The sequence below is a fragment of the Protopterus annectens genome, chromosome 1.part2 (genome assembly GCF_019279795.1).
Source record: "Protopterus annectens isolate FY-2018-M chromosome 1.part2, PAN1.0, whole genome shotgun sequence".
NCBI lineage: Eukaryota > Metazoa > Chordata > Ceratodontiformes > Protopteridae > Protopterus > Protopterus annectens.
This window is the reverse complement of record NC_056727.1, coordinates 1,237,272,677-1,237,279,250: the sequence shown is the minus strand read 5'-3', so window position 1 is coordinate 1,237,279,250 and position 6,574 is coordinate 1,237,272,677. Positions and strand designations below refer to the sequence as shown.

At 36.5% G+C, this 6,574-nt stretch overlaps 1 protein-coding gene across 3 annotated transcripts in view; it reads left to right on the top strand.

Annotated features, from left to right (window-relative positions):
- The first annotated feature begins 613 nt into the window (after positions 1-613).
- Positions 614-6,574, top strand: part of EYA3 (EYA transcriptional coactivator and phosphatase 3) — a 1,396,180-nt gene continuing 1,390,219 nt past the window's right edge. For all 3 annotated transcript variants that reach the window (XM_044060112.1, XM_044060111.1, XM_044060110.1), the window contains exon 1: positions 614-723. The gene's annotated coding sequence lies outside the window, so the exon portion shown is untranslated. The remainder of the gene's footprint in view (positions 724-6,574) is intronic.

Below are 6,574 nucleotides of genomic sequence, written 5' to 3'. Positions count from 1 at the left end.
TTATAAATAGCCACTCTTCAATCTGAACAGTCACACCTGTATATGCAGAGCGGAAGAAACCATTATCTAGCAAAGTACTCATAAGATGAAATCAACGCACCATGTAAACGAATCGCAGGTAATAAACAAACTGGAGGAAAATGGAAGGAACAAAACAACCGTTTAATGCCAAAAAATAGATTTTTCACTGTCTCATATGCCCAAAGTGGGACATTTCTTTCAGGAAAATGAGATTTTGTAAGACAAACCATACCCACACCCCTGAAATGGTCAATTTCACGTTTTTACCAAAATAAAAGTCTATTCTCGTAGCATTTGTGTTGCTTATGCTGTTTCGTATAATGTGTGGGTGTTTCTCATTTAAAATAATTATTTTATACAATAGTTAAGAGAAAACTTGGGAAATAGTTTCTTCCTAAAATCAAAGGGCATTATGCTATTTTCTTTCTCCTTTAGGACACAACTGCGCAAGAAAGGGTAGCTGGTAACCCTACAAAGAACAGTACGGCTACAACTGTGCAGAAAACTCATCCTGGTTAATTTTGTCTAACATTAACCGATACTGTACTTGCACGCAAGCGCACAATAGCTGCCTCTCACTTCCTGCAAATATTAATGCCCGGTGTGTTGTGGGTAGAAAGGAACTAAGTGAAAGAATGGAGAGCAAGTTGATAACCCATCTTTGGGCTTGGTGAAAGAAGGGAGAGAGAGAGCTGTATTCCAGTGAGTGTTATCATGCTTTTTGTATACCCGTTGTGTAGTGTTTTTTTAACTATACTTGGCAATGTATTTGTATGCAGCTGTAAAACTCTTTTGCTCAATGCGTGCACCGACGGTAATAGTCTAAAGGCTTTTACTATTTTGGACACGTGTGTAAGTGTTTGTGGGAGTGTACCAGAAGAATGTATACACAGACAATTTTGTCATTCATCGAAAATTTATGCTTGATGCGTAGGTGAATGTGGGGTTTTAAGACAATGCATATGTATTTGATAGTATGTGACTTAAAGTTTAATGTTGGTTTGGTAGTTGTAAGTTCTAAATAAGGAGTGTGCGGCATCACATTTAAGTTTATGTAGCTAGTAATATATTGTAAGGCTGTCGTTTGGTAGTGGCTTGTAACATTGAAGTGGAGATTGAAGTACAAGCGTACAATGTGTGGCATGAGACTGTATTTTCCGTATGTAAACATGACCTTTTGTTTCTCCAAGGGTGTAGCTAAACATTCTCTACTACTTGACTGAGCATATTACGAGCCTTTGTAGGAAACCTGATGATCTGTCTTGGAAGGCTGGAAGATGTTTACAGTTAACGCTAATCCGTGCAAAGTGAATACAAACATTAACATGCTTGGAGCCAGGAGAATTTTATAGTTTTAGTGGCAGCAGTTGAAATGGGTGCATTGATTAAATGGTTAGGAAGGTAATTGGTAGACGTGCACATTCCTGCCGTGAATTTTGGTAAGGGTTTACAATGGTATGAACGTATGAGTAGAAAATAAGAGGTTTGTGGCTACACCCTTGTTTACTGTAAGAGCGAGAGCGAAAATCAAAATACCATTAGAGCTGGCATGTTTGTCCCTAACACCTTAGCTTTAAACCAACTTCCTCTAGCTCCTCATATACTGTACCATCCTGACAAAACTCCAGCCTTACAAGACCTGATCACCCTCTTCTCCAATAACAGCAAAGTTAGATCCACTAACAAGGCACTAATCACAATCTTCAAAAGCTATTACAGCTCTGGTGACTACCTGTATTCCAGCAACATAGGAACTCCCTACCACTACAAATCAGGTTACCAACCTAACAAAACAGTCTTCAAAAAACAGCTTATTTCCCACCTAAACAATTCCTGGACATGCAACTGCCTAGCAACCTGGATGACATATTCTAACTCCTTTCCCCTACCCACTACCCAACCTCTTTAAAACTCCCACAATGCACTATATATTATCACACGTTACTTACCAACTCACTGCCACCTACTTCCTCTGACCTGTCTATACTCATTAACTTTCCCATAGACTTGAGTTGAAAAGCTTTCCCTTAAATGTCAATGAACCTCATATGAACTTTTCTATATTCTCTTCCTTTTTTAGTTTTCCTTTCTTCTCATCTTCAGTACATCTTCAAGATTATCTCTGCTAAACATATCTTATGCACTCATATGTTCTTATCTGCTATATTTTTGTAATTTAATGTGTAAACCACAATGCTCATGCAAATGTCTTATGTATAGTATGTTAGGAATTGTTCTGGAGCTTTTCTCCCTGGGCCTCCGCTGAAAACGGGCAGCTCTGTCCAGTCGGACCTTCCCAGTAAACAAATGTAAAATAAAAATAAAGAAATAAAATGTTTGATCAGTTTTGACATCCATTATCTGTATACTTTTTTGTTAGAGTGTATTTTATGAAAGAGAACTTGTGAAAAAGAGTGTTGGAACAACTCTGCAATTTGTAGTGGTGGTTGAAATTGTAGATGGTTGTATACGCTTTATACATGAAGGTGTTGCATTTTCTCAGGACATGGTGCCTTCGCTGTAGTAATGTGTTGACACCACACGCAGTCTTCCCTAATTCAGATATCGCTACTTAAATAACAGAATTGTTCCAGTGTGTTGTAGGATTTGCAGATTAACTGCTAAAAGAAGAAAGATTCTTTAGGTAATAATGTAGCTACCAATAACAAAATAAAAGTAAAATGAAGTTCAGAGGTGTAGTGATGCTAATTTTAGAAATACAGATTCAAAAACACTTTTCTTACAATGACCGCATTGAGTAAAGCTTCATTAAAGGGAAAAAAATCAGTATTTTCATTCGAAGAAATAATTTGGATCCAAGGCTTGATATTCAAAGCTGACAAGTTTCCATGATGGCAGTGAATTGTTCTCATTCCTCTGTCTGTCGAGATGGATATTTAATTGCCAAATGTCCTAACGCTGCCCCTTCCTCCTGGAGAATAAAAGATGTGAGAAGTCTTGGAACGCCTTAATGTAAGGTAGTATGGATCTGTTTTTATTCATGTTGGTACAAATGATGTCATTCGCAAGGATTCTCTGACTGGTAGGTAACTGACAGCCCTATTACATAGTATAGCTTGTACTAGTATTAGGACATATTTTTCACAAATCACCTATAGATAGGATAGTCAGGTCACTGAATGAAAAGATTTTTGGGGGTAAATGCCTACATGGAAATGTGAAGAGCATCCAAGCCTAGTTTTAAGCACACATGTTCAGACAGGATGGCGTGCATTTGTCAAGATCAGGGAAGCAAATTTTTGCAGCAGATATTCTGCCATATGTAGCAAACACTAGGCAGAATTTTTGCCAGGTCGAAAATTAAACAGTTCACAGATAGCAACATTTGATTCATCTCTGGTTGTAAATGCTTGGAGCATTAATAATTAAGTTTTTTTTATTGGAAAATTTGCTACATTCCCACAGGACTGATTTTTGTTATTGTTTGTGAAAGAACAATGACTGGAAACCAGTTCTGTCAGGGTATAAATGTTTTTACTGTAAGAGACATTCTAACAAAAAAATCAGGTGGAGGTGTTATGGTAGGGATTAAAGATAATTATCAGACCTGTGATTATTACACATTCAGTGATAACACCAGTACTATACACTGTGCAACTGTGATAGTAAAGGCAATCCTGCCTGGAACATGTAACAATTGGAGTGTATAGACCACCAAAGTCAAGTGCAGATGACCTAGAGGAATTCATATATTTTTTTGAATGAAACACGGGAGGGAGGAATAATTAGGAGGGGACTTAAATTTACCAGAAACTGACTGGAATAATAGTGATTCAGTAGTGTTAGTAAGGAAATTATTCACAGCATATATTCAGGAACAACAATTGCTTCAGATAGTGTTTTTTTTTTTCTTTTTTTAACAACCAGGGCACGGAACACACTAGACACCGTTTTTTTTTAAAGAAATCACCGTTACTTCAAGTTTTACTACCATTGATGTACAGTGATCATGGGGTTATAAAGATTAATTTGTTGCTAGATAATTGTGCCAAGCTGAAATCTAAACCAGTGCACAGAAGGTTGGTTGCAGTCACTTTGTACAACTAACTGGAGTGATGTGTTCAGTGGAAAAATTGCAGATGGAAAGTGGAAAGTTTTGAAAGCGAAATTGTTGAGTGCAAAAAAATTTTAAAAAAAATTAACATCAGGATCTAGGCATACAACATCAGGGGGTATACTTCTATAAAAACAAGATGTCTGATTAAGGTGAGAGACAGAAAGTACAAGAAATGTAAGAGAGGTCAAACTACAACAGATTTAAGCATAGTGTGAGAGAAGCTCAGGAAACATTTGAAGAAAATTTATATAAAGCTAATGAGCACAATAGGAAACCTTTTTATAGATGCACAAGATGTGGAAGGAGTAAAGACAAACAAATTGGTAAACTTTGTGCAGATTCTAAAATTTATTCTCTGACACAACAGATTACAAAATCTTATCCAAAACAGTTTGGTTTCACAAAAGGGGTGATCATTTGTCCTAGTGACAGCCAGGTAACCCGTGATACTGGAATCAAATTTGATTATATTATATTGAAAAAGAACTGCGCAAACTGGATCCAAACAAAGCACAGGGAGCAGATGGAACTGGTAACAATGACCTGAGAACACTTCAGCAAGAACTTGTGGTACCATTATATCTATATCTATTATTCACTAGGTCATATAAATGTGGGGGACATTTCTCAAGATTGGAGACATGCACTTATTAAACCTGTCTTCAAGGGAAAGGGGAGTAGGACAAACCCGGAGTCATATAGACCCTTAAGTCTACTTTCATGTTGTGGAAAAATAATGGGAGAATATGGTATATGGGTAGATTCAGCTATACTCTTAAGTTATTGTCAGAACTGGAAAGGTTGGGACTTGAAAGCATATATCAGCATGCATATGTCAAATACAGATCTGTTACCACCTGTAACATGATGTTCTACAACAATATAATAGCTATGAATGAAAACTTGTGATGTAAGTTATGTAGATTTAACTTCAGCATTTGACAGGGTCATACACAACACTGGTGCATACATTTTAGTACAGCTAGGTGTTCATGTACTCTTGATAAGATGGATAGCCGCATGGCTTACAAATAGGACATGGCAAGTATCATACAGCAACTGGACAGGTGAAATCCTTCGTTACAGTCGGGGTGTCCCACAGGGCTCTGTCCTAGGCCCTTACTTGTTTAGATTGTATCTTTCAGACGTAACTTCATCTGAGGTATTTTACAGTCTATATGCAGATGACTTGAAATTGTGTAAACTGATTACATGTGTTACAGATAAGGCATGTCTTCAAAATAACTTGACTAAATTGACCATTTGAGGACAGGAGAATAATATGCTGATAAATGCATCAAAAACTACGCATATGAGATTTGGGAGACATGAACTGAAAGATGAATATTTCATACAGCACACAGTGTTTGAAACTGTAGACTCATTTAAGGACCTGGAAATATGGATAGATTCAGCTATGAGTTTTTCTAATCATATCAACCAATTGTTTAGTGGTAGTTATAGAACTATAGGTTGTATAAAAATGTTTATAAAGTCTGGGAAATCAGAAATGATGAAGTCATTGTTTGTTACATTAGACCCAAACTTGAGTATGGAATAACCATATGGAAACCGTATAAGAAAACAAACATGAGTAAACTGGAAAGAGTACAGCGGAAATATACCAAAGGCATCCATGGATGTGAAAATTTTAAGTTATTATGAAATACTAAAATATCTGAACTTTGTACAGTGTCTCTTACAGATATGTAAGAGGAGATCTTATTCATGTATGTAGGGCATTTAGAGACCACTACCTCTAGAATGTTTGGGGTTATCAAAAAGTAGTAGAGAATCATTGGACAACCAATGTAGAAGATTCTCTAGGAGTGAGAAGTGCACTCATTGATTCTCTGATGGAGTAGCTGATGCATGGAACAGACTGCAAAATTACATTAAAGCAAGTACTAGTTTAGATATTTTTAAGAAGAGCCTGGGCACTTATTATGGGAAAAGGTATGTTGGTATATTGGCAAGTTAGGAGGGCATTAATGCCCATGCTTGAAATATTTGTATGTATGGATCTACAGTGTTAACATTTTGTACTCTCCTCATGTTTTTGTCACTTCAGGGGGGTATTTTTCAGCCTATAACTGTAATCCTGTGTGGTGTTTCTGAGCTCCTCCTGTGTTTATTTGGTTAAGTCATATTTATCTCTTGTATTGAGATTACAGGTTTCAGAGCTCAGCACCTCCTACTTTTCTTTTAGTTAATACTATCTCTATCTGCCTTATTTATCTGAACCACAGCTGCTATAGCCTGGATTTGCTTCTTTCTATGATTCTTTTCTTCGCTCCCCATACACGCTTTTTTTTTTTTTTCAGTGACTGCATCTTTCTTCATTTTATTAATTCTTACTGTTTCACTAATTACTTCCTGATCATTTTTGTACCTTTTAATCAGTATAGATATTTATTACTGTTGATGCTTTTTGCTTGAACAATGTATTTACTTATCTTTTTGAGTAGCAGTCTT